Source organism: Pristiophorus japonicus, chromosome 2 (genome assembly GCF_044704955.1).
Source record: "Pristiophorus japonicus isolate sPriJap1 chromosome 2, sPriJap1.hap1, whole genome shotgun sequence".
NCBI classification, from domain to species: Eukaryota; Metazoa; Chordata; class Chondrichthyes; family Pristiophoridae; genus Pristiophorus; species Pristiophorus japonicus.
Genome location: NC_091978.1, coordinates 27,242,771 through 27,269,724, shown reverse-complemented (window position 1 = coordinate 27,269,724; position 26,954 = coordinate 27,242,771).

The following is a 26,954-nucleotide window of genomic DNA, read 5'->3' as shown; positions in this document are numbered from 1 at the left end:
CTTGAGAAGTTGGTGGTGAGCTGCCTTCTTGAACCGCTGCAGTCCGTGTGGTGAAGGTACTCTCAAAGAGCTGAATTTAAATTTAAATAAATCTAGAATAAAAAGCAAGTATCAGTAGTGGTGACCATGAAACTATTGGACTGTCATCAAAACCCATTCTCTGATGTTCTTTTTAGGGAAGGAAATCTGCCGTCCTTACCCGGTCAGGCCGATATGTGACTCCAGACCCACAGCAATGTGGTTGACTCTTAACTGTCCTCAGCATTTCTAGAAGGCAGCTGACCACCACCTTCTCAAAGGCAATTGGGGATGAATGCTGGCCTTGCCAGCGATGCTCACATCCTGTGAACAAATTTAATTAAAAAAACGCCGTGGGACCCCTGGAGAGCTGATCGACCACGCAGATTAATGGGAACATTGGTCTGAGCCGTAAGAGCCATGGAGCAAATCGCCTATTGGCCCTTCCGATATGCCGCCATGTTCGCATGGTGGGAAAGCAAATTGTGAGGAGGACACAAACAATCTGCAAAGGGATTTGGGGCTAGATTTTCCACTTTTGTGCTTATCGCCCAAAAATGGGCGTTATTTCCGGCGTGGGTGGTAAAAAAGGATTTTCAGATCGCCGGCTTCTTGCCATTCTCAAAGCACCTCGACTCCATTTTTTAAAATGGGCGTTACCGCGAGCGATATGAAATGGGCAGCAGCGTTAAATCTCACTGAGCTTCTGCCGTAAAGTGTTGCCGTCCTTAGCAATGGCATGGCAACGCTCAATTCCCGCGATTCAGGAGGTCACCAATGAAGCATCGCCTGAGGAGCTCCTTGGCCAGGCGGCTTGGAGTCAGAAGGGGAAGAGGAAGGGATAGAGGTGGGGAGGAGAAGCGGGGAGGGTGGGGGAAGGGTTGGTTTTTACAGAAATACTGATGATTTCAGACAAATGTTCGGGTTAACAGTTTTTTATTTAACAAAACCTTGTTGCGCATTGGCTCAGATAGCTGCACCGTTACACGCTGGTGATTCCTTAACATCAAAGGGTATAATGAAACTTAACTTCAATCAACTTAAACATTAACTGCCACCAAGGTGATGCCCACCATTGGTGTATCACCTGCATACCCAGCAGTGTGTCAGCCTTGTAAATAACACCAATGTTCTTTCAGGCAAAGCGATCATTGATGAGCTCCTGACGTAAGGCTCTTGCAGCTATCACGCCACCATGGGCCCTTTCATGCGGTCTACAGGTAGGGCGGGGGCATGGCGTCAGCCTGATTGTCTGGGTCGATGTCAGCGTCCGCCTCCTCGTCCTCCTCTATGGCAGCGTCCGCCTCCTCGTCCTCCTCTTCCTCTCTCTGGTGTGGACTGTCAGACTCATCAGACAATTCTTGTCCCCTCCTGATAGCCAAGTTGTGTAGCATGGAGCACACCACCACGAATTGAGCTACCTGCTCAGGGTGGTATTGGAGCTCGCCTCCTGAGTGGTCTAGGCATCGAAAGTGCTTTTTCAGCACTCCAATGGTTTTCTCCACGATATTGCGAGTTGCTCTGTGGCTCTCTTGCATCGCCTCTCGGCCTCGATGTGGGTGTCAAGCAGGGGGGTCATCAGCCAGGTGGTGAGCCCATATCCTTTGTCACCAAGCATCCAGCATTGACCTTGTGGCTGATTGTTAAACAAGTCAGATACAGTGCTCTCACGCAGGATGTGAGCATCATGGATGCTGCCCGGAATTTAAGCATTCACTGCCAGTATAATTTACTGGTGGTCGACAACCAGTTGGACATTCAGGGAGTGGAATCCCTTGCGATTCCTGAAAACCTTTGCATCCTGAAAAGGTGCCCGCATCGCGATGTGCGTACAGTCTGTTGCTCCCTGCACCTTGGGGAAGTTTGCAATTCTGGACAATCATGGAGCCCTCTTACTCTGTGCCTCTCTGGTCACAGGGAAGCTGATCAAATCCCTCCTGCATGCGTACAGGGCTTCAGTGACGTGTCTGATGCAGCAATGTGTGGCATGCTGAAAATGTCTGCAAATGTCACCAGCTGTGGCCTGAAAAGAACCCGAGGCATAGAACGACAGTGCCGTGGTGACTTTGAACTCGACAGACAGTGCAGTACTGATGGTGCTGGCAGGCTGCAGATCTGTCCTTATCAGCTGGCATACCTCAGTGATAACCCCTTTGTGGAAGCGCAGTCTCCGAAGGCAGGTGGTGTCGGGCAAATTGAGGTAAGAATGCTTCTCCCTGTACTTGCAGGAGGTGTAACGTCTGGCCCTCCTCAACAGTCTGTCACGTCTTACATTGGGCACATAATGCTGTGGAGCGTATCTTTGGTGATCTCGAGTCCGCTGCATGTAATTGGTCATCAAGAGAGGGTGAGAAAGGACAGGCCCCATTGCAATAGCTCTCATTTTTACACCAATTGGTCACAAACAATGAATGTCCTGATGAAGACACCTGTTCAATTCCAATCGGTCACAGTATGGTCACATCAACTCCAACGACCTCCAGAGTACATCCGAACTCCCCCGAGGTTGAAGCACAGCAGCCTTTTAAAGGATGCGTCATGTGATGTAGAACATGGCATCCATAACGCTGTGATTAGTTCCGGTTAGTTCCACTTTTTCTGGGTGTTTTTTTGGGCGAGCGATATTGTGGGCAATATGTGTGCGAGGTGGTGAAAGTGACGCTGGGCGATCTCATCGCCGCGAGTTTCAGTAAATATGCTCTTCACGGCGCGCGTGTATTATTTTTTCCGGCATTAAGCACATAGGGAAAGTAACGCTCGCCGATAAGTTTCCGAAAAATGCCCGTCAGTTTCCATTTTGTGGCTAAATGGGTGGTATATGGGCTTTAGACATCATTTCAGCGGTAAAATGGGCGTTAAGTGGCCGTTAAGCATGCAAAAAACGTGGAGGTTCTAACCCATAGACAGATTAAGTGAGTGGGCAAAAATTTGGCAGATGGAGTATAATGTGGGAAAATGAGAGGTTATCCACTTTGGCAGCAAAAATAGAAAAGCAAATTATAATTTAAATGGAGAAAAATTGCAAAGTGCTGCAGTACAGAGGGACCTGGGGGTCCTTGTGCATGAAACACAAAAAGTTAACATGCAGGTACAGCAAGTAATCAGCAAAGCAAATGGAATGTTGGCCTTTATTGCAAGGGGGATGGAGTATAAAAGCAGAGAAGTCCTGCTACAACTGTACAGGGTAGTGATGAGGCCACACCTGGAGTACTGCGTACAGTTTTGGACTCCGTATTTAACGAAAGGATATACTTGCATTGGAGGCTGTTCAGAGAAGATTCACTAGGTTGATTCTGGAGATGAGGGGGTTGATTTATGAAGATAGGTTGAGTAGGTTGGAACTATACTCATTGGAGTTCAGAAGAATGAGAGGTGATCTTATCAAAACATAGAAGATCATGAGGGGGCTCAACAAGGTGGATGCAGAGAGGATGTTTCCACTCATAGGGGAAACAAAAACTGGAGGACATAGTCTCAGAATAAGGGGCCACCCATTTAAAACTGAGATGAGGAGAAATTTCTTCTCTCAGAGGGTTATAAATCTGTGGAATTCGCTGCCTCAGAGAGCTGTGGTGACTGGGTCATTGAATATATTTATCATAGGCAGTCCCTCAGAATCGAGGAAGACTTGCTTCCACTCTTAAAATGAGTCCTTTGGTGGCTGAACAGCCCAATACAAGAACCACAGTCCCTGTCACAGTTTTGGTCTCCATATTTAATGAAGGATATACTTGCATTAGAGGCTGTTCAGAGAAGGTTTACTTGGTTGATTCCAGAGATGAGGGGGTTGATTTATGAAGATAGGCCTATACTCATTGGAGTTCAGAAGAATGAGGTGATCTTATTGAAACATATAAGGTAATGAGAGGGCTGGACAAGTGGATGCACAGCGGATATTTCCACTCATAGGAGAAACTAAAACTGGGGACCAAACCTGTGCTTGGTTTCTGCATGCTCTCAGCGATGAGACTCGAGGTGCTCAGCGCCCTCCCGGATGCACATCCTCCACTTAGGGCAGTCTTTGGCCAGGAACTCCCAGATGTCAGTGCGGATGTTGCATTTTATCAGGGAGGCTTTGAGGGTGTCCTTGTAACGTTTCCTCTGCCCATCTTTGGCTCATTTGCTATGAAGGAGTTCCGAGTAGAGCGCTTGATTTGGGAGTCTCATGTCTGGCATGCAGACAATGTGGCCTGCCCAGCAGAGCTGATCAATGGGCAGGCCACATTGTCCACATGGCAATATATTTAAGGCGTAGATGGACAGATATTTGAGCGATAAGGCAATAAAGGGTTATGGGCAGCGGGCAGGGAAGTGGAGCTGATTCCATGATCAGATCAGCCATGATATTGACTGGTGGAGCAGGCTTGAGGCCTACTCCTGCTTCTATGTCTTATGTTCTTATGTTCTTATGTACTGACCCTTGAGTCTGCGGATCAATCTGAAGAGATTGCAATGTCTCTGTTTAAAGAATGGGCTCAGTCGAGAATATTTCTTGGACTTTATGGGTTTTTTTCTCTGAGGTACTTTCCCTGTGATGGGGTCACCCTGTGCAGATACGTGAAAAGACTGGTTTGTTAAAACTCCAGAGATCGCATGGCAGTTGGCTGTGACAAAGAACTGTCAGTCATCCAGAATGTATGGGTTTGCCCCAGCAAAAGGAAAGGGGCTCCGATATCTGAGGCATGTATAAACTATTGGAAAACCAATCTAATATGCAAAGGCACTTCTCACCTCCATCTCAGAAGAGAAGCAGAACAATGGACTCTCTAGAGGGGCCAGTTCTTCCCGACACAAAAGCCGAGAGATGTTCCAGGCCCTGGGCCATCAGTCCAATACACATGGGTCTAATGGCCCATCACCGACTAAGCACCGGAGTACTTAGAAGCAAAAGGATTTCAAAGATTGGCGGGAGAGATAAACATAGAAAATAGGTGCAGGAGTAGGCCATTCGGCCCTTCTAGCCTGCACCGCCATTCAATGAGTTCATGGCTGAACATTCAACTTCAGTACCCCATTCCTGCTTTCTCGCCATACCCCTTGATCCCCCTAGCAGTAAGGACCTCATCTAACTCCTTTTTGAATATATTTAGTGAATTGGCCTCAACAACTTTCTGTGGTAGAGAATTCCACAGGTTCACCACTCTCTGGGTGAAGAAGTTCCTCCGCATCTCGGTCCTAAATGGCTTACCCCTTATCCTTAGACTGTGACCCCTGGTTCTGGACTTCCCCAACATTGGGAACATTCTTCCTGCATCTAACCTGTCTAACCCCGTCAGAATTTTATATGTTTCTATGAGGTCCCCTCTCATTCTTCTGAACTCCAGTGAATACAAGCCCAGTTGATCCAGTCTTTCTTGATAGGTCAGTCCCGCCATCCCGGGAATCAGTCTGGTGAACCTTCGCTGCACTCCCTCAATAGCAAGGATGTCCTTCCTCAGGTTAGGAGACCAAAACTGTACACAATACTCCAGGTGTGGCCTCACCAATGCCCTGTACAACTGTAGCAACACCTCCCTGCCCCTGTACTCAAATCCCCTTGCTATGAAGGCCAACATGCCATTTGCTTTCTTAACCGCCTGCTGCACCTGCATGCCAACCTTCAATGACTGATGTACCATGACACCCAGGTCTCTTTGCACCTCCCCTTTTCCTAATCTGTCACCATTCAGATAATAGTCTGTCTCTCTGTTTTTACCAGCAGGACTCCTTTAAAGATAGACTCTTTTCCACCATTCTCTAGCGTTCTGGACCGTTCTCCAGCATTCGAGCGTTCCCCCTTTCTCTCTCGCTCCAACAAGACTGACGTGACAAGAAGAAGGACCAGCTGAGCGATCGAGACCAACTGGTGAACATGGTCACGAGTGTCCCAAGCCGGTAACCAGAACGCCAGGTGAGCTGTGTGGGGTGTAAAGGTCTCAGAGTTTTCTTGGAAATGAAGCTTTTTCGAGCTATTCTGGGGAGGGCGCTACATGTGACTGGGCGCTACATGTGACTGGGTAATTCGCTTGATAGGGGGGAGTTAGACTCCACCATAGCAACAAGGAAATTACTGCATGTCACCGGTCCTCAGTGTTGTACTATATGTTGTTTTAACCTGGGTCTTATTCTCCACAGAGATAGTGATTTCGTTTAGTAGTGCATGTTTTAACCAGTGTATGTTAGACCAAATAAATAAGTGCGATTTTTCACCGAAGCATTCCTGTCCGTGACTCATTCCATTTACACTCTGAATAATAATCCCCGGGTATAGAATTCTCGTAAGGCGAGGGCGATTCGAACCGTCCATCTAGCCATTGGGCTAGGATCAAAACCGCTTACAAATCCAACTTGTAATTTTGATTTGATTGACTTGATTTTCATAATTTTGGGTCACTTGATTTGAATTAGGTTGCGAGCTTATCAACTTGGCTGGCTGCTAATGAATTAGGAAAAGGGCAACCACAGGGAAAAAGCCTCAATTCAATTCGGGTCATTCAAGATTGGACAGATTCTGGAAGTGAGATTTTCAGGCGCGCAGCTATAAATTGGAATATTTCCTTAATGGTAAGAGACTGGTAGCTGTGGAGGGGCGAAGAGGTTTGGGTGTGTGTGTACACAGATCACTCAAAGCTAGTTCACAGGGACAGAAAGTAATCAAGAGGGCTTTTTTCTCAAAGCGGTTGGAATATAAAAGTGAGGAAGTGATGCTTCAGTTTTACAGAGCCTTGGTCAGACCCTATCTTGAGTGCCTGCGCTCAATTTTGGGCACCGAGTCTCAGGAAAGATATATTGGCCTTGGAGGAGGTGCAGTGCAGATTCACCAGAATGATGCCAGGGCTAAAGGGGTTAAATTATGAGGACTGGTTGCATAAACTTGCTTTCTATTCCCTTGAGTTTAGAAAGTTGAAGGGAAATATGATCAAAGGGTTTAAAATGCTAAAGGGATTCGATTGGGGAGATATTTATTGTAAGGCATGGGTATTAAGGGTTACGGAACCAAGGCCGTTATTATGGAGACAGTTATTAAGATACAGATCAGCCATGATCTACATAGGATTACACAGGATATACAACAGAGAAACAGACTATTCAGTCCGACCAGTCCATGCCGGCATTTATGCTGCACTCGAGCCTCGTCTTTCCTCATCTAAATCGATCACCATAACCCTCTATTCCCGTTTCCCTCATATACTTGTCTAGCCTCCCCTTAAAGGCATCTATACTATTCGCTTCAACCATTCCCTGTGGTAGCGAGTTCCACATTCTCACCAATCTTTGGGTAAGGAAGGTTCTTCTGAATTCCCTATTGGATTTCTTGGTGACTATCTTATATTGATGGCCTCTAGTTATGCCCTTCTCCAGAAGCGGAAACATTCTCTCTGTATCCACTCGATCAAAACCTTTCATAATTTTAAAGATCTTTATTAGGTCACCCGTCAGCCTTCTGTTTTCACACGAAAAGAGACCCAAGAGAAAAGAGAATGGCATAAGAGGCTGGAGGGTCTGAATGGCCTAGTCCTCCTCCTGCTCCTCAGATAATGAAGCAGTCCATGCCCGCATGCAGTAAGTCTGGGGCTGATAAATGGCAAGTAACATTCACGCCACACAAGTGCCAGGCAATGATTATCTCCAACAAGCGAGAGTCTAATCACCGCCCCTTGACATTCAACAGTATTACCATCGCCATCAACATCGTCACCATTGATCCGAAACTTAAGTGGACCAGCCGCATAAATGCTGTGGCAACAAGAACAGAAGCTGGGAATTTTGCGACGAGTGTCTCACCACCTGACTCCCCAAAGCCTTTGCACCATCTACAAGGCACAAGTCAGGAGTGTGATGGAATACTCTCCACTTGCCTGGATGAATGCAGCTCCAACGACACTCAAGAAGCTCGACACCATCCAGGACAAAGCAGCCCACTTGATTGGCACCCCATCCACCACCTTAAACATTCACTCCCTCCACCACCGGCGCACCGTGGCTGCAGTGTGTACCATCTACAAGATGCACTGCAGAAACTCGCGAAGGCTTGTTCGGCAGCACCTCCCAAACCCGTGACCTCTACCATCTAGAAGGACAAGGGCAGTAGGCGCATGGGAACACCACCACCTCCATGTTCCCCTCCAAGTCACACACCATTCTGACTTGAAAATATATTGCCGTTCCTTCATCGTCACTGGGACAAAATCCCGGAACTCCCTCCCTAACAGCACTATGGGAGTACCTTCTGCACACAGACTGCAGCGGTTCAAGGAGATGGCTCACCACCACTTTCTTAAGGGCAATTCGGGATGGGCAATAAATGCTGGTCTCGCCAGCATCGCCCACATCCCATGAACAAATAAAATAAAATTTATAAAATGAAACAGAGAAACTATTTCCTCTGGTTGGAAAATCTAAACAAGGGTGCATAATCTTAAAATTAGAGCTAAGCCATTTAGAAGTGGAATCAGAAACATAGAAACATAGAAAATAGGTGCAGGAGTAGGCCAGTCGGCCCTTCGAGCCTGCACCACCATTCAATAAGATCATGGCTGATCATTCCCTCAGTACCCCTTTCCCTCTTTCTCTCCATACCCCTTGATCCCTTTAGCCGTAAGGGCCATATCTAACTCCCTCTTGAATATATCCAATGAACTGGCATCAGCAACTCTTTGCGATAGGGAATTCCACAGGTTAACAACTCTCTGAGTGAAGAAGTTTCTCCTCATCTCGGTCCTAAATGGCCTACCCCTTATCCTTAGACTGTGACCCCTGGTTCTGGACTTCCCCAACATCGGGAACATTCTTCCTGCATCTAACCTGTCCTGCCCCGTCAGAATGTTATATGTTTCTATGAGATCCCCTCTCATCCTTCTAAATTCCAGTGAATACAGGCCCAGTCGATCCAGTCTCTCCTCATATGTCAGTCCAGACATCCTGGGAATCAGTCTGGTGAACTTTCGCTGCACTCCCTCAATAGCAAGAACGTCCTTCCTCAGATTAGGAGACCAAAACTGAACACAATATTCCAGGTGAGGCCTCACTAAGGCAACTGCAGTAAGACCTCCCTGCTCCTATACTCAAATCCCCTAGCTATGAAGGCCAACATACCATTTGCCTTCTTCACTGCCTGCTGTAACTACATGCCAACTTTCATTGACTGATGTACCATGACACCTAGGTCTCATTGCACCTCCCCTTTTCCTAATCTGTTTTTGCCACCAAAGTGAATAACCTCACATTTATCCACATTATACTGCATCTGCCATGCATTTGCCCACTCACCTAACCTGTCCAAGTCACCCTGCAGTCTTTTAGCGTCCCCCTCACAGCTCAAACTGCCACCCAGCTTAGTTTCATCTGCAAACTTGGAGATAATACACATAATTCCCTCATCTAAATCATTGATGTATATTGTAAATAGCTGGGGTCCCAGCACTGAGCCCTGCAGCACCCCACTAGTCACTGCCTGCCATTCTGAAAAGGACCCGTTTATCCCGACTCTCTGCTTCCTGTCTGCCAACCAGTTCTCTATCCACGTCAGTACATTACCCCCAATACCATGTGCTTTAATTTTGCACACAAATCTCTTGTGTGTCAGGAAGCACTTTCTCCCACATGGGTCGTGGAAATCTGGAACTCTCTCCCACAAAAGGCTGGATCAACTGAAATTTTTAAGACTGAAAATGATCGATTCTTCTTGGATTAGGGTATCAAAGGATAAGGAGAAAGACTGGATAAATCAAGTTGAGGTACAGATCAGCCATGATCTAATTTAATGGTGAAAGAGGCTTGAGGGGCTGAATGGCCTCCTCCTGTTCCTTTACTCCTATGAGCTGTATACTCAAGCCCTCGCCTCATACTGAGGAATTTAAAGTTATTGAAAGCACTGTGCTGCATCCATCCTGTGGGCTACAGAGATTAGTATTAGCTTAGCTGTTATATAGGCAGACTATGAATATACTCTCTGTTTAACCACTGTATGGTTGCATAAGATGGAGACTTGTTTACCTGATGTACTTAAAATAAGGTTTACACTGTGTATATACTATGCTGGCACCACTAGAGGGTGCAACTGGTGGAGACTGGGTTTTCCTGCCCTGGCGGTTGCCTCACTCTGGAGTTATGAATAAAGGACCAAAGTCACTCCAGTTTGAGTACAACACATTGCCTCGTGGAGTCATTCATCACTACCTTTATGATAATTTTCCTTTCTCTCTCATTCTTTTCCCCACCTTTCTCTATTTACCCCTTTATTTGCTTTTCCCATTTTTTCATTTCACAGCTTGCCCGGCTGTGAGATTGACTCATGTCTCCTTTGCTTTCTTTCCCAATCCCATGCGTTAGGGTCCACCTGCCTATTATGGGACCAATGGTGGGCTGGCAATGTCCAGAATGAGAAATAAGAACAAAAAAGGTTAGAAAATGCTCAGCAGGTCAGGCAGCGTCTGTGAAGAGAGAAACAGAGTTAATGGCCCGAAAATTGCGGTCGGACATGCCTCCGACCAAAATGTTTTTGACGAAAATACCTGGTGGCCCCGAAGGAACGTAGATTTGCACTCTGAGGCTTAGTCCAGGTCAGAGGCCCATGTATTCCAGGATCGTATGTGTATCCTGGGATCACGTGGGCCTGGACCACCAATCACAGTGTAGTATTCTCATTCACAGTAATGGCAGCCCCGAGCTCCAAGCTCCCATTACTATCAATGAGAATACCACTAAAATTAAATAAAACACACACATAAATAAAAAAACACTTCACTTTTTCAAAATTAATAGAAATTGGATTCAATTGAATGTTTTAGAGAAAAATTTATTTGTGTGATTTAAAGAAAATTGTTTTAATAGTGTTCAAAATGAACTTACCTTCATAGACAGGGTTTTTAATATAAAAATAGATAATAACATTTATTTTTTTCTATGTTTTAACACTCTTACACTGGTAAAAGTAAGCTATAGGTCTGCTTTTACTAGGCGTAAAAGTTTGAAGGACATCCACTGTGCAAGTGTTGGACAAATAGCCCAAATCTCTGCCCGTGAATGTCCCTTTCCCGGGGCTGCTTGCGATCTGTCAAAAAACTCGCAAATGCCAGTTCTCGGCGCGTGTGCATCGCGTGCTGAGAACCGGATTTGTGGGGCCTCTTCAGATGCGTGCGCACATCATACGCACCCAGAGAGGCCGCAATTTCCGCGCCATTGTTTAAGGTTAGTTACCTTTCATCACTCTGATGAAAGGTCATCGACCTGAAACGTTAACTCTGTTTTTTACAGATGCTGAACTGCTGAGTGTTGCCAGCATTTTCTGTTTTTAATTCAGATTTCTGACATCTGCAGTGTTTCGCCTTTATCTCCACAGTGAGTCTCTGTAGGATTATAGGCCGGAATTCTACCTGCTCTGGAAGTGCGATTTTGGAGACGGGCCAGCTGTCAAAATGGCAGTGATTGACAGTGGGTTGGAAGTCGGCTCTGAACCCGCCTCCATGTCAGTTTCTCAAGTGTCGGGTCTTCCTGTGGTTTACAGACCCACACTAGGCAGCTGGGGAGGCGGGGTGGGGGGCAATTGAAGTCGTTAACAGTTTGTTTAAAGGTATTTATAAAAGGATTTTACCAGATACTTACCATTTCTCCAAGATTCCCAGCACTTGGCGATCACGCCAGGTAAGTATGTTGGGTTGTCAATGACTCTTCATTGCTGTAAATAGCTGACAGCTGCAAGGGTTTTATTAAAGCTACCATTTCACAGCTGTTCAATCTCCAATCTTTGAAGCTGAAGCCTTCAAGATTTGGAAGATGCTTTCCAGATGTCTGGAGGTTTGAAGTGTTTGGAATGAACTCTCTCTCACTATTGATAGATCACTTCTGTAATCTCAACTTCAGCTGCCATCTATTCCAGCAGCATTGGTGCCTTGAAAAAATATCACCTTGGTCCTCAGAATCCCACCATGATCAACCCCAACACCAATATCACTAAACACACCAGCAACACCAACCGTCTCTGCACTCACCTGATGCTGCACAGTACACAGGGCATCAGTACATGACCTCATTGCTGCTCGGGAGGCCAGGGATGACCTCACCATGACCAGATTTACTTCTGTTGACACTGTACACCCTGGCTGTCACATGATGCACCAGTTTGCCACCACCCCACACCAAGACCAGAATGCATCCCTACAATGTCCAAGCCATTCTTTTCACACTCATCACCATTGAGGGAGTACCATTATGTCTCACCATTCACGACAACTCATTAAGCCACTTCCAAATGTGCACACAGATCTGTCCAAGAAGGCAAAGGGTTGAAAACAAAGATTTCAATGTTTGACAACACATCAACATAAATTTACATGAGCATTTGCTAAAAGACCATAGTCTCAACCTTTGTGTGTAATTAGTTGGTATGATTAGACAAGAATGAGGGTGAGTGTGAGATGGGGAACTGATAATGTAGATAGAGAGAGAGAGGGCTGGGTGGAGATGCAAGATAAGTTGGTGTGAGTAAGGATTTGCAGGGCTCGCATAGGGGAGGCAGAGTGATGGGGATGTGATGAGTGGCACGGCAGGATGAGGTTGAGTGTGACTTTGCAGTAAGGTTTCGTGATCCACTGAGATCATTAAAAGGTTTGCTCCACTGCAACCAGGTCCTCCTGCTGACATCAGTGCTTGTGCCCTCCTGTGCGATGTGCAACCAGGCTGTATTGGTGTCCTGGGGTGGTCACTTCCGCCCATGGGAAGGGAAGAGAACCTCCCGTGTGCTGTGACTCCCTCCATATGCATATGGAGGCAATCATGGGAGAGCCTGGGTACAGCCGTGCACCTCTGTGCAGTGTTTGTCAGTGTTGGCAGCACCTCCATGTTGTGGAACACTGACAGCACAAGTCTCAAAATCAATGTGGGCATGGTCCCTTTAAGGAAACCAGCTGATGACATGTCATCAAATGACGTCATCAGACCTGCTTCCTTTTTATTTGCCGGGAACCTTGCAACGCGGGCGTAACAAGCCCAATCAGGGGAAGGTCGTGGGGAGAGCTGACATGGAGTCAGGAGTATGTGGAAAGGAAAAGGGATTGAGAATAAGTGGATGTCTCTTTCAGAGAGCTGATAAAGACATCCTGGACCCAATGGCTTCCTTCTGTGCTGTAAAATTCCATCATTGTTTAATCTTGACACAGGCAGCAGGGGCAATGTTCTCTCGAGGCCATGGAGAGGGATTGCAGTAATTATCAGGTCCTGGACTGCCTGCGATCATGTGCCACGCTGGTGTCAGATGACTGGCTGAGGTTTGTCTTGGTTCTTTAACAGGTTTATTTACACATCGAAAAGAACAGCATTCTAGAAGTTCTTAGCAACTTCAATCATACATACAGGTAGCACTCTCACCTCTGAATCAGAAAGTTGCGGGTTCGAGTCCCATTTTTGGTTGAGAAGTTAAACCGAGGCCCCATCTGCTCTCTCGAGTGGATGTAAAAGATTCCAGGGCACTATTTCGAAGAAGAGCAGGGGAACATAGGGACACAGGAATAGGAGGAGTCCATTCAGCCCCTCGAGCCTGCTCCACCATTCCATGAGATCAAGGTTGATCTGCGACCTAACACGCTATGGATTGGATTTTCAGTTTTGATGATTTCGGGGCGGTAATAGCGGTGGGGCGGTAAAGTTTGCCCCTCATGAACAGTTTGCGCCTCAGTCACCAACATTGGGCAACTGAGCCTTGAGTCTGGGCTGCAGCGCTAAGGGAGGCATTGTACACCTCTCTTGGACGTTAGCATAGGACACTCCCGAGCTAAAGAGCTGGGCCGGGAGCGCTCTGTGAGATGCCTGGAGGGTTAAAAAGAAAGCTGAAAAAAAAAAACAACAAAACATTCCAGAAACATTGACCACGCCACCACAACATAAATCGCAAAAAATTTAAAGACAAAACAATCACACATACCTTAGGACTGCATTTCTTCCCTCTCTGCAGTCGGTATAGGTTCCCTGCCTGATTTCCAAGGCATTCCATGTAGGGCGCGCGGGTAGGGCGGGAGTCAAAAAGCTCGATGGTCTCACAACCAGGGGCATTGTACACCGGCATAACTCATCCAGGTGGTACTGCTCCGCGTCTGCCGCAAAACCGGCCTCGAGAACCCCCGCGGGGCGCTGGAGACTTACCGCCCGCCCAGAGGACCTCACCACCGCCATTGCCGCTGCTCCTGGGCGAAAAACCGAGCGCAAAGGACTGAAAGATCCACTTACTAATTACCTGCCTTTGGCTCACATCCCTTAATACCTTGGGTAACAGAAAGCTAGCAATCTCCGATTTGAAGTTAACAATTGATCTAGCAGCAATTGTCATTTTGGAAGAGAGTTCTAAACGTCTCGCACTCTTTGGCCGTGATTTCGCCTACCGAGGAGGGCTAAGTGTGGTCGAGGTAGGTGGCGGGTTGCAACCCCACTCCCAGTGCCGTCGGGCTCTGTTGCAGAGATTTTGCCCTGATCAGGCATGTTAAGCCCGCCCTGCGAGGGTCCCGGCCAATTAAAAGGAAGCAGGTCTGACGACATAATTTGATGACACGTCATTCCTTAAAGGGACCATGCCCACATTCATTTTGACAGTCGTGCTGTCAGTATTCTACAGCTTTGAGGTGCTGCAAACACTGACAATCATTGCACAAAGGTGCACGGCTGTACCCAGGCTCTCCTATGACTCCCTGCATATGTTTTTGAAGGGAGTCACAGCACACAGGGAGGATTTCTTCCCTTCCAATGGGCGGAAGAGACCTCCCCAGGACATCAATGCAGCCTGGTTGCACATTGTACAGGAGGACACAAGCATGGATGTCGTCAGGAGGACCTGGCTACAGTGGCACAAATCTTTCTATGATCTCAGTAGATCACAATACGTTATTGCAAAGCCATACTCAACCTCATCCTGCTGTGCCACTCATCACATCCCCATCACTCTGCCTTCTCTATCCTGCACATCCTTACTCACACCAACTTACCTTGCACCTCCATCCATCTCTCTCTCTATCTATCTACACTATCACATCCCCATCTCACTAGCACCTCTCACATTCAACCTCGTCCTAGTCTAATCATACCAACTAAAACACATAAGGCTAGGCACTTGGATCTTTTAGCCAATGTCATGTCAAGTTTCTGTCACTGTGTTGTCAAACATTGAAATCTTTATTTTCAACACTTTACCTTCTTGGACAGATATGGGTGCATGTTTGGAAGTGATTAGTGAGTTGTAGTGAATGATGAGACATAACTGTACCCACCGCGATGGTGATGAGTGTTAAAGGAATGGCTTGGGCATAATAGGGATTTTTTATGGAGCTGGTGTGGGGTGGTGCCAACCTGGCACATCATGTGGAAGCCAGGGTGTACAGCGTCAAGTGAAGTAAATCTGGCCATACTGAGGCCATCCCAGGCGTCCCAGGCAGCAATGTGGTCAAGTGCTGCTGCCCTGTGTCCTGTGCAGCATCAGGTGGTTGTGGAGATGGTTTGTGTTGTTGGTGGCGATGCTGGTGTGTTTAGTGATGTTGGTATTGGGGCTGATCGTGGTGGGATTCTGAGGACCAAGGAGAGATTTTTTCAAGGGCACTAATGCTGATGGAATAGATAGCATGTAAGGTTGAGATGACAGAAGCGATCTGTCAATGGTGAGTTAGGTTGTTCCAAGGAGGTGACACTGGATAGAGAGTATACTCAAACGCTTCCAACCTTCCTGAAGCTCAAAAGCTTATTCCAAAGCTTCCTGAAGGCTTCAGCTTCTAACATTGGAAAGTGAACAGCTGTGATGTGTAGCTTTTATAGCACATTTGCAGCTGTCACCTATTCAGAGGAATGGGGAGTCACTGAAAACCCAATCTACTTACCTGACGTGATCCCTGAGCGATGAGAACCTCGTGAAAAAATTGGAAAATCGAAGTAGCTGGTAAAATGCTGTTTAAATACCTTTAAACAACCTCTTAACTGTTTAGATTGGCTCACCCGCCGCTTCGTAAAGTGCAGGCAGAGCCGGCACTTGGGAAACTTACACGGAGGCGGGTTCAGAGCGGGATACGGCTCCACTGTCAATCTTTTAGAATTTGATAGCGGATCCGCCTCCGAACCTGCCCTCTGAGCACCGGCAAGATCGAACATTTTGGGCCCAAGTTTCGGGCTCCGCCTAAAACGGCGCAGGCCAGACCTGGACGCCCGTTTGTCGCACCACAAAGTGCGCCTAAAAAAAACTCACCGATGGGTGCGGCGCAGCATGAGCTGGGGGGGGGCGGAGCCAGGTCCCGGCACTGAAAACAGTGCCGGGACCTCTACACATGCGCTACAGTGGGCGCGCATGTGCAGTAGCTCCAGGCGCCCAAAACTGTGGGAGGGGCCCGAAGCACGCAGCCCCTAGCCCTGGCCGAATGGCCTCACTGGGGCTGCGTGGATAAGGCTCCTCCCACTCGACCCGACCGAACCCGATCCGACTTGATTCCCGCTCCCTGGACCGGACCCGACCCGACCCCCGCTCTCCCCCCCCCCCGCCCCGGCGACCCGACCTCCGCTCCCCCCCCACGCCCCCCCCGGCAACCCGACCTCTGCACCCCATCCCCCCCGGCGACCTGACCTCCGCTTCCTCCCCCCACCGGCGACCCGACCTCCGCTCCACCCCCGGCAGCACGACCTCCACTCCCCCCCACTCCCCCTGGCGACCCGACCTCGCTCCCCACCCCGACCCGACCCAACCTCCGCTCTCCCCCCACCGACCTCCGCTCACCCAACCCCCGCACCACCCCCCCCCGGCGACCCGACCTCCGCTCCCCCCTCCTCACCGGTGACCCGACCTCCGCGACCCCCCCAACCTCCGCGACTAACCCCCCCGACCTCCGCACTCACCCCCCCCAACCTCCGCGACTCCCCACCCGACCTCCGCGACACCCCTCCCCGACCTCCGCAACTCACCCCCCCCCAACCTCCGCGACTCCCCCCCCCGACCTCCGCGACACCCCCCCCCACGACCTCCGCGACTCTCCCCCACCGACCTCCACTCACCCAACCCCCCCCACCCCCCCCCCGGCGACCCTACCTCCACTCCCCCCCCCCTCCCCCTGGCGAACCGACCTCCGCTCTCCCACCCGACCCAACACGACCTCCGCTCCCCCACCCGACCCAACCCGACCTCCGCTCCCCCACCCGACCCAACCTGACCTCCGCTCTCCCCCCACCGACCTCCGTTCACCCACCCCCCCCGGCGACCTGACCTCCGCTCCCTCCTCCCCGCCGGTGACCCGACCTACGCGACCTCCCCAACCTCCGCGACTACCCCCCCAACCTCCGCAACTCACCCCCCCCACGACCTCCGCGACTCTCCCCCCCCGACCTCCGCGACTCTCTCCCCCCCGACCTCTGCGACTCTACCCCCCCGACCTCCGCGACTCTCTCCTCCCCCCCCGACCTCCGCGACTGTCCCCACCCCGACCTCCGCGACTCTCTCCCCCCCCCGACCTCCGCGACTCTCCCCACCCTGACCTCCGCGACTCTCCCTCCCCCGATCTCCGCGACTCTCCCCCCATCTTGACCTCCGCGACCACGCCCCCCCGCCCACCCCGGACCCGGGACCTGAGACCCGAGACCCGACGCCACCTACCTGTAAATCCAGCCCGAAGTCTTGTGCCCGGCCGTTCAGCCTCCTTCTCTCCCTCCCTCCCCTCTCCTTCCCTCCCATCTTCTCCTACCCCCCCCTCCTCCCCTCTCCTTTCCTCCTCCTCCCCCCTCCCCTCGCCCTCACCTCCCACCCCCCAACCACCCCCTCCCCCCACCCCCCTCTACCTCCCTCCTCCTTCCTCCCCCTCTCCCCCCCCACCCCCCACCTCCCCCTCCCTCACCCCCCTCCCCTCGCTGTCAGAAACACAGACACTGACAGACAGAGAGTGAGAGACACACACACAGACAGACAGAGAGATAGAGACACTGACAGGGACACACTGGGGGGACCATCCCAGCACGCTGTTGGAGGACTCCCGGTGCTGCAGTCGGTAAGTAGAAAATGTTTTATTTATTGATTTTTTAAATTTTTTTAATTTTTTATTAATTTTTTTTGATTGATTTATTGGTTGATTTATTGATGTATTTATCATTTATTATTGATGATGGCTCTCTATTTGTAAAACTGAAGTGTTTAATGTTTGTAAACTTTCATTTAAACCCCCCCCCCCCATTCCCTACGCCTGATTTGTAACCTACGCCTGATTTTCTAAGTGTAGACAAGGTTTTTCTGAGCGTACAAAAATCTTCACTTACTCCATTCTAAGTTAGTGTGGAGTAAGTTTTCACTGCCTAAAATTTCAAAACGGGCGTAAGTGGCCAGACACGACCTCTTTTGAAAAAAAAAATCTGTTCCAAACTGAAACTGTTCTAACTGACTAGAACTGGAGCAAACTAAATGCCGAGAATTGCAATTTCTAAGACACTCCATTCTAAACCAGTTGCTCCAAAAAAACAGGAGCAACTCAGGCTGAAACTTGGCCCCTTTTTGTGTAGAAGTGTTTCTTAATTTCACTCCTAAAAGGTCTGGCTCTAATTTTTAGACTATGTTTAGTTTAATTTAGAAATAGTTTCTCTATCCATCCTATCTGATCCCCTTAATATCTTGAAAATTTTGATTAAACTATCCCTTAATTTTTTTAATTCTAGGGAATAGGGAGTTCTCCCCACTTGATATTCATCCCTTAACCAACTTCACTAAAACAGATTTGTCATGATCACATTGCTGTTTATGGGAGCTTGCTGTGCGCAAATTGTGGGCCGCTTTTCCTACATTACAACTGTGACTACACTCCAAAAGTATTTCATTGGCTGTAAATCACTTTGAGATGTCCGGTGCTCATGAAAGGTGCTATATAAATGCAAGTCTTTCTTTTTTTTATCACAGCTACGGATGATAATTGGTCGGTAAACCCAGAAATGCTATGGGAGGTCCCGACCTCATGAAAGGCGCTATAGAAATGGAAGGATATTTTTTTTCTTTATCTGACTCCTTTTCTTAAAGTAGAAATATATTTTCATTATAGTCAATGCTAATTATCATACGTATTAGGAAATGAAGCTGGTGCATCATTTTATGGGTGGAGAGGGTCATCCAATCACCACCACTGGGAAGTATTAGTATATTAACTACTTCCTCTATCATGGCTGATAAATTGAGGGTCTCTCACAAGGTGAGAGGTATCTAGTTGCTGGGTAGATAATACAGTAGAAAAAAATAATGCCGAGCGATTTGTTCAGGGGACTGAGTGCAGCCGCTGGATCTAACAAAAGTACAAAACATTGCTGCAGTGTTTTGGGCCCAAATAGGATCATCCACACTTGATAGGTTTAAGCAGTCTTCAATTTCTGAACTTTTGATACTTGGTAATGGAAAAATAAGAGATAAGAAATAGAGGACGAGTAGAAAGCATGCAAGGGACCGCTTAAACGTCACAAGAGTGTGGAGTGTCAAGGTCTCGGAGAGCTTGGGAATGAACCGAAGTCTCACCATGTCAATGCAATTGAAAACAATTTGAGCAGCATAGCTCCTTGTTAGATGTGACTGACTATCCAGAATTGATTGAAAATAATATGTATGAAGAGGGAGGCTTGCTGTGACAGGATTATCAGAGGACTCGAATCTCACTGTTAATAATGATTTAGAATAGAAGAACATAAGAATTGGTGCAGGAGTAGGCCATTCGGCCCCTCGAGTCTGTTCCGCCATTCAATAAGATCATGGCTGATCTTCTACCTCAAATCCACTTTCTTGCACTATCCCCCTATCCCTTGATTTCCTTAATATTCAAAAATCTATCAATCTCTGTCTTGAATATACTCAACGACTGAGCCTCCACAGCCCTCTGAGGTAGAGAACTCCAAGGATTCACCACCCTCTGAGTGAAGAAATTTCTTCTCATCTCAGTCCAAAATGGCCGAACCCTTATCCTAGGACTGTGACCCCTGGTTCTAGACTCCCCAGCCAGGGAAACATCCTCCCTGCATCTACCCTGTCAAGCCCTGTAAGAATTGTGCATGTTTCAATGAGATCACCTCTCATTCTTCTAAACTCTATAGGCCTAGTCTATTCTCCTCATAGGACAATCCCCCATCCCAGGGATCAGTCATTTATATTGTAGATATCAGATTATTATATTATATATATTAATTCTAGGGATATGGGCATCGCTGGCAAGGCCGGCATTTAATACCCATCCTTAGTTGCTCTGAGATGGGGTAGGGGAGATGGTGGGCCTCCATCTTGAACCACTACAAATGATTTGACACAACTGACTGGCTCGCTAGGCCGCTTCAAAGGGCCGTTAAGAGTCAATCACGTTGGTGTGGGTCTGGAGTCACAAAAAGAGCAGTCCAGGTAAGGGCATCAAATTTCCTTCCCGAAAGGACATTAGTGAACCAGTTGGGTTTGTATGACAAGAGGATGGCCTCATGGCCACTTTTACTGCTAGCTGCTTTTTATTTCCATATTTTTGAACTGCATTCATATTCACAATGCCAATGGTGGGATTCAAACTCAGGTTCTCTGAATTATTAATCCCGGCATCTGGATCACTACGAAATAATAATTCTTGGCTTTATTTAGCACCTTATCAGACCAAAATATTTCAACCGCTTGTCACGATGAGTTTCGTTGGAGTGCACTGAATGTTGTGACAGAGACAAATACACCCATTCCAACACCAGCAAGATTCTGTAAACAGCAATGAGATGAATGACTTAAGAAATATATTTATCTTCATGTGATAGCGGCGAAGGGAAGAATTCTGGCCAAGGTTCCAGTAGAACAGTGTGTGTTCTTTGTCGAGTGCCATGGGATCTTTGATGGGAGATTAGCTAAGAAAATGAACCCTTTAATGTCTGTCTTGAACCAATGGATCGGGTAGATGGGGCTTTGGTTTAAAGCAATGTGGGCTGGATTTTTAGGCTGTTGCCACCTCTGTTTGTGCCCCGGAAGATCGGTAATGGCAGCGGAAAGCCGGTTTGCGGGAGCGTGGAACAGTACCACCCAGGAATGGCGAGTCGGTGTGCAACGCCTCTGGTTGCAACGCCAACTCAAAATTTGTTTTGCATGCGATCCGTAGCAGCCTGTAGCACCCCCTAGTGGGAAAGTGGGCGGTCCGAGCTGTACCGGTCGCAGTGAGGGAAGGAATGTCTACCTGAGGTAAATGTGATTGTTTATAATTTTTTGTTTTTGTGATTTATGTTCATGTGGCTTCAGTAATGTATTGGAAATGTTTTTGTTGGTTTTTTGGATGATTTTTTTTCCCCCGAGGGATGCCTCTCTTCGGGAGCTCCAAAGCCGGCTCTTTAGCTCGGGATTTTCAGTTGCTCAGCCAGCCTAGTGCCCTAAAAGAAGAACACCTCCCTTAGCGCCCCGCTCCACACTCAGGGCCCAGCTGATGAATTTTACAGCTGCGGACGCAAACCATTTCCCGGCGCAATATTTACCGCTCCGCCGCCATTACTGCCTCAAAATTGGCGGTACCGAATTTCCACCCCACAGTGCGCCTCTGGCCATGCAGCACTCTCTCAGTACTGCACAGCAGGTCAGATTATTTGCTCAAAACCTGGAATGGGGCACCTGCAATCTTTTGATGCTGAGGTGTGAGTCCTTCTGATACACCACTCGCTAATTGTAGAGCGCTCATTGATTAGAGAGTTAATGCATGATATACAGCACATAAGTAAGTCCAATGTGAAATAATGAAGTTACTTCAGTGGTCGATTATGCCAAAAAGCTCTTCTTCTTGAATTTGCCGATGCCATTTGCCTTCACAAATCTCTCTGGGGGGGTCTGTTTCTACACACTCACCTCTCCATGTGAAGTCGTCAAACACCTAAACTGCCTATTCGCCTTCCCTCTTAGCAACCATCCATTTAACTTTGTCCCTGCTGGGAACATCCCACTCTTTTCCTTAATAAAAACAGAAAATGCTGGAAACACTCCGCAGGTCAGGCAGCATCTGTGGAGCGAGAGACGGAGTTAACATTTCAGGTTGATGACCTTTCCTTGGGCTTTACGTCTCCACTATTTACTCAAACCCACTCTGAGTGGGAGCTTAATTTACTTTGTAGCTTGTATGTAAATGAGGGGCTCCTGATGCCTTTCGCCCAGTCAGACCAGAACGGAATGCAATACTCCAGATGTGGTCTACCCAGAGCTCTGCACAACTGTACCTTAACTTCAGCCTTGTCTGCTTCCCTGCCTTCTGGGCCTCTGTCGTGTGGATGGATTCTCTGGAGTGCCAAACAAAGCAACCTCCTTCTGTCTCACTTCATCTAGCAACGCCCCTACAGCTTTATCTGTAAATCTGCGGCTTGCGCACGCCACTGCTCCATGCTGGCAATGTTTCAGACCGAACGGCATAACCATAATGTGCTCTCTTTTCGACTGCTGCTGAAAACCATAGTGCTCCTCCAGCACGGCTATAACTGTGTCACATGCCAGGAGCACCCTACACATCTACAATTAGACCAAGCACTGGAAGATTTGATTGTGATCGTGGTAGAGGTACGGCGAATGAGGGTACGGGGCCCAGAAGAGCCGAGGGCCCAGGGGCAGCACAGGCCAGCCCACACTGCAATATGTGTGCGCACTAGGTTCGTGCAGCAGAACAGGTCTCCAGTCATTCTGGTTAACCCTTGCCACTGGATAAAGGCCTAGCTCTGTCAAGCCCGTGTGGTGGCTGATATGCAATGGTCACCACACGTTAAAAAAATCCACGCACAGACATCTCAATTGGAGTTCAGGACTGCAACATTGGGTCCTTCATTGCATCTGTGAACTCATGTGGAAGCAAGTCATCTTCGTTCGAGGGACCACCTATGAAGGTGATGATGATGACGACACATCTACAATTGGACCAAGCACTGGAAGATTTGATTGTGGCACCGATGTGTAATTCTGGCCTGCACACAGCCCAGTGGGCAAGGTATCTGCCATATAAAGCCTCCCATCATAGGAACATTGAGCAGGCCATTCAGCCCCTCGACCCCGTTCCGCTATTCAATGAGATCGTGGCTGATCTGTATCTTAACTCCATCTACCTGTCTTGGTTCCATTACCTTTAATACATTTGGCTAACAAAAATCTATCAATCTGTGGCTCGAACCCTCAGGGTTGTGGGTTCACACCCCACATTGGGTGAATAGTTTTTAGCGGGGGGGAGGGGGTGTGACTAGCTGAAGTGCTCTTTGCAGAGAGCCAGCACGGGCTCGATGGGCCGAATAGCCTCCTTCTGTGCTGTAACCATTTTATGATTCTATCTCAGTTTTGCAATTTTCAATTGACACCCGTCCTCAACGGCATTTTAGGCAAGAGAGTTCCAGATTTCCACTATCCTTTATGTGAAGAAGTGCTTCCTGACTTCACCCCCTAAATGGCCAAGCTCTAATTTTAAGGTAATGCTCCATCCCCCTCCCCGACCCTTGTTCTGGTCTCCATCATCAAAAAATCTACAGTCTTCATTGATGAAGAGGCCATGATAAAGCAGATTGTGTGTGGTCTGTGAAGCTTGGTGATCTTAAATATTCTTTCTATGTCGTCCATGGAGTTTAATGAGAGAGATGGCTTTTACTCATTTTCATGCCTTGTGTTCTTAAATGTTTTTTTTCCATTAATGATGAGTTACTGTTTCTTGCTCATAGCCCTTAATAGCTAAAATAATAAGCACAGGGTCATTCAAATAGTGTAGCCTGAACTGGGCCCGGTTGGGTTAATTCACAGCATAGATGCAATTATCCTATTCTGAAGCTTTGGGATTGGCAGTACATGTCACGTTGAACATAAATGCCGGTATTTGTATGCTGAGAGGCAAAGTGATCTATTTAGCATTCATGCTGTTATTTTACTTTCTGTCAACTATGTCCAATTCTAAAGTCAGAGGAAAAAAAAAACTATCAAAGAATGGCATAAATCCAAGAGTAATTCCCAGAATAATTCCAACACAGCGTGTAAGGCATGATTTCAAATAAATAATCAAGCAGCGGCACACAGAAATATCAGTCACAGTATTTATGATATTCATCAAGTAACAGATCCACAGAAACACAGAGGCCAACAATGAGGACAAAACCTGTTTGCATACAACCGATTCTAAGAACAGACCACACTGAGCTCCAAAAGATAAAAAGATACAGAAATAATGGCTCAGAAAATAGTCCCATTTTAAGTTGCTAAAAAATGGGCTATTCAACATAATAAATTGAACACATCAATAGTGTTTACAAAAAGCTTGTTAAATAGCTTGTTACCTCTTTGACTGTTACCAGGTTCAAGGACATTTATGTCTTCCCGGACCATATTTTCAATTCTGGAAATCACCATTAATATTCCAGCACAAAAGGTAATCAGATATCAGGAACAATTGAGGCTGTTCCAATTGAGATTCTAGTCAGTGGTGACCACAGGATGTTGATGCTGGGGGTCTCGGTGATGGTAATGTCGTTGAATATCAAGGAGACAGGTTTAATTACAAAATAGAAGTGATATAGAGTTCCAGAAAGGCAGAATATCTACAATTTAAACAGCTGCTTAAAGCTAAAACTCATCCATTGTATAAAAAACATTACATCAATAAAATTCATTCCCTCTTGTTGAAGATGGGCATTGACTGATACTTGTGTAGCACGAATGTTACTGGCCATTTATCAGTCCAAGCTGGTTACATAGAATTAAATAGAGTTTACGGCACGGAAACAGCCCATTCAGCCCAACTGGTCTCTGCTCCACACGAGCCTCCTCCCACCCCTCTTTATCTAACCCTATCAGCATATCCTTCTACTCCTTTCTCCCTCATGTGCTTATCTAGCTTCCCCTTAAATACATCTATGCTATTCTCTTCAACTACTTGTGGTCGCATAGTCCATATTCCTACCACTCCTTGGGTAGAGAAGTTTCTCCTGAATTCCCTATTGTATTATTGGTGATGGTTGTTGGAGATGGTCATTGCCTGGCAGTTGTGTTGGCATTTAGTACCTCAGCATGATTCAAAATGCAAACGAGAGCTTGTCTTTATGGGTCAATATTACACTGGATAGTACCATTACTCGAAAGGCCATTGAGCAACCCATTTAAAGTATACTTTCAGCGTCATCCATTTTGTCTTAAACATCACTGTAATTAGGAATTACTCAATTTCTGCAGCTGGAATAGAAACATAGAAACATAGAAATATAGAAAATAGGTGCAGGAGTAGGCCATTCGGCCCTTCAAGCCTGCACCACCATTCAATATGATCACGGCTGATCATTCACCTCAGTACCTCATTCCTGCTTTCTCTCCATACCCCTTGATCCCTTTAGCCGTAAGGGCCACATCTAACTCCCTTTTGAATATATCTAACGAACTGGCCTCAGCAACATTCTGTGGTAGAGAATTCCATTGGTTAACAATTCTCTGAGTGAAGAAGTTTCTCCTCATCTCTGTCCTAAATGGCTTACCCCTTATCCTTAGACTGCGGCCCCTGTATCTGGACTTCCCCAACATCGGGAACATTTTACCTGCATCTAACCTGTCCAATCCCATCAGAACTTTATATGTTTCTATGCGATCCCCTCTCATTCTTCTAAATTCCATTGAATATAAGCCTAGTCGATCCAGTCTTTCTTCATATGTCAGTCCTGTCATACTGGGAATCAGTCTGGTGAACCTTCGCTGCACTCCCTTAATAGCAAGGATGTCCTTCCTCAGATTAGGAGACCAAAACAATATTCAAGGTGTGGCCTCACCAAGGCCCTGTACAACTGTGGTAAGACCTCCCTGCTCCTATACTAAAATCCTCTCGCTATGAGGGCCAACATGCCATTTGCCTTCTTCACCGTCTGCTGTACCTGTATGCCAACTTTTAATGACTGATGTACCATGACACCCAGGTCTCGTTGCACTTCCCCTTTTACTAATCTGTCACCATTCACATAATATTCTGCCTTCCTGTTTTTACCACCAAAGTGGATAACCTCACATTTATCTACATTATACCGCATCTGCCATGTATTTCCCCATTCACCTAACCTGCCCAAGTCACCTTGCAGCCTCTTAGCATCCTCCTCACAGCTCATACTGCCAACCAGGTTAGTGTATTGGAGATATTATATTCAATTCCTTCATCTAAATCATTAATGTATATTGTAAATAGCTGAGGTCCCAGCACTGAATCTTGCGGTATCCCACTAGTCACTTCTGAAAAGGACCCGTTTATTGCTACACCTTGCTTCCTGTCTGCCAATTAGTTCTCGATCCACATCAGTACATTACCCCCAATACCATGTGCTTTAATTTTACACACTAATCTTTTGTGTGGGACCTTGTCAAAAGCCTTTTGAAAGTCTAAATACACCACATTCACTGACTCCCACTTGTCCACTCTACCAGTTACATCCTCAAAAAATTATAGAAGATTTGTCAAGCATGATTTCCCTTTCATAAATCCATGCTGACTTGGACTGATCCTGTCACTGCTTTCCAAATGCGCTGCTATTACATCTTTAATAATTGATGCCAACGTTTACCCCACCACCGATGTCAGGCTGGCCGGTTTATAATTCCCTGTTTTCTCTCTCCTTCTTTTTTTAAAAAATGGGGTTACGTTAGCTACCCTCCAGTCCATAGGAACTGATCCAGAGTCTACAGAATGTTGGAAAATGACCACTATTTCTAGGGCCACTTCCTTAAGTACTCTGAGATGCAGACTATCAGGCCCTGGGGATTTATCGGCCTTCAATGCCATCAATTTTCCAAACACAATTTCTTGACTAATAGGATTTCCTTCAGTTCCTCCTTCTCGCTAGACCCTCGGTCCCCTAGTATTTCCGGAAGGTTATTGGTGTCTTGCTTCGTGAAGACAGAACCAAAGTATTTGTTCAATTGATCTGCCATTTCTTTGTTCCCCATTATAAAGTCACCTGATTCTGACTGTAAGGGACCTACATTTGTCTTCACTAATTTTTTTCTC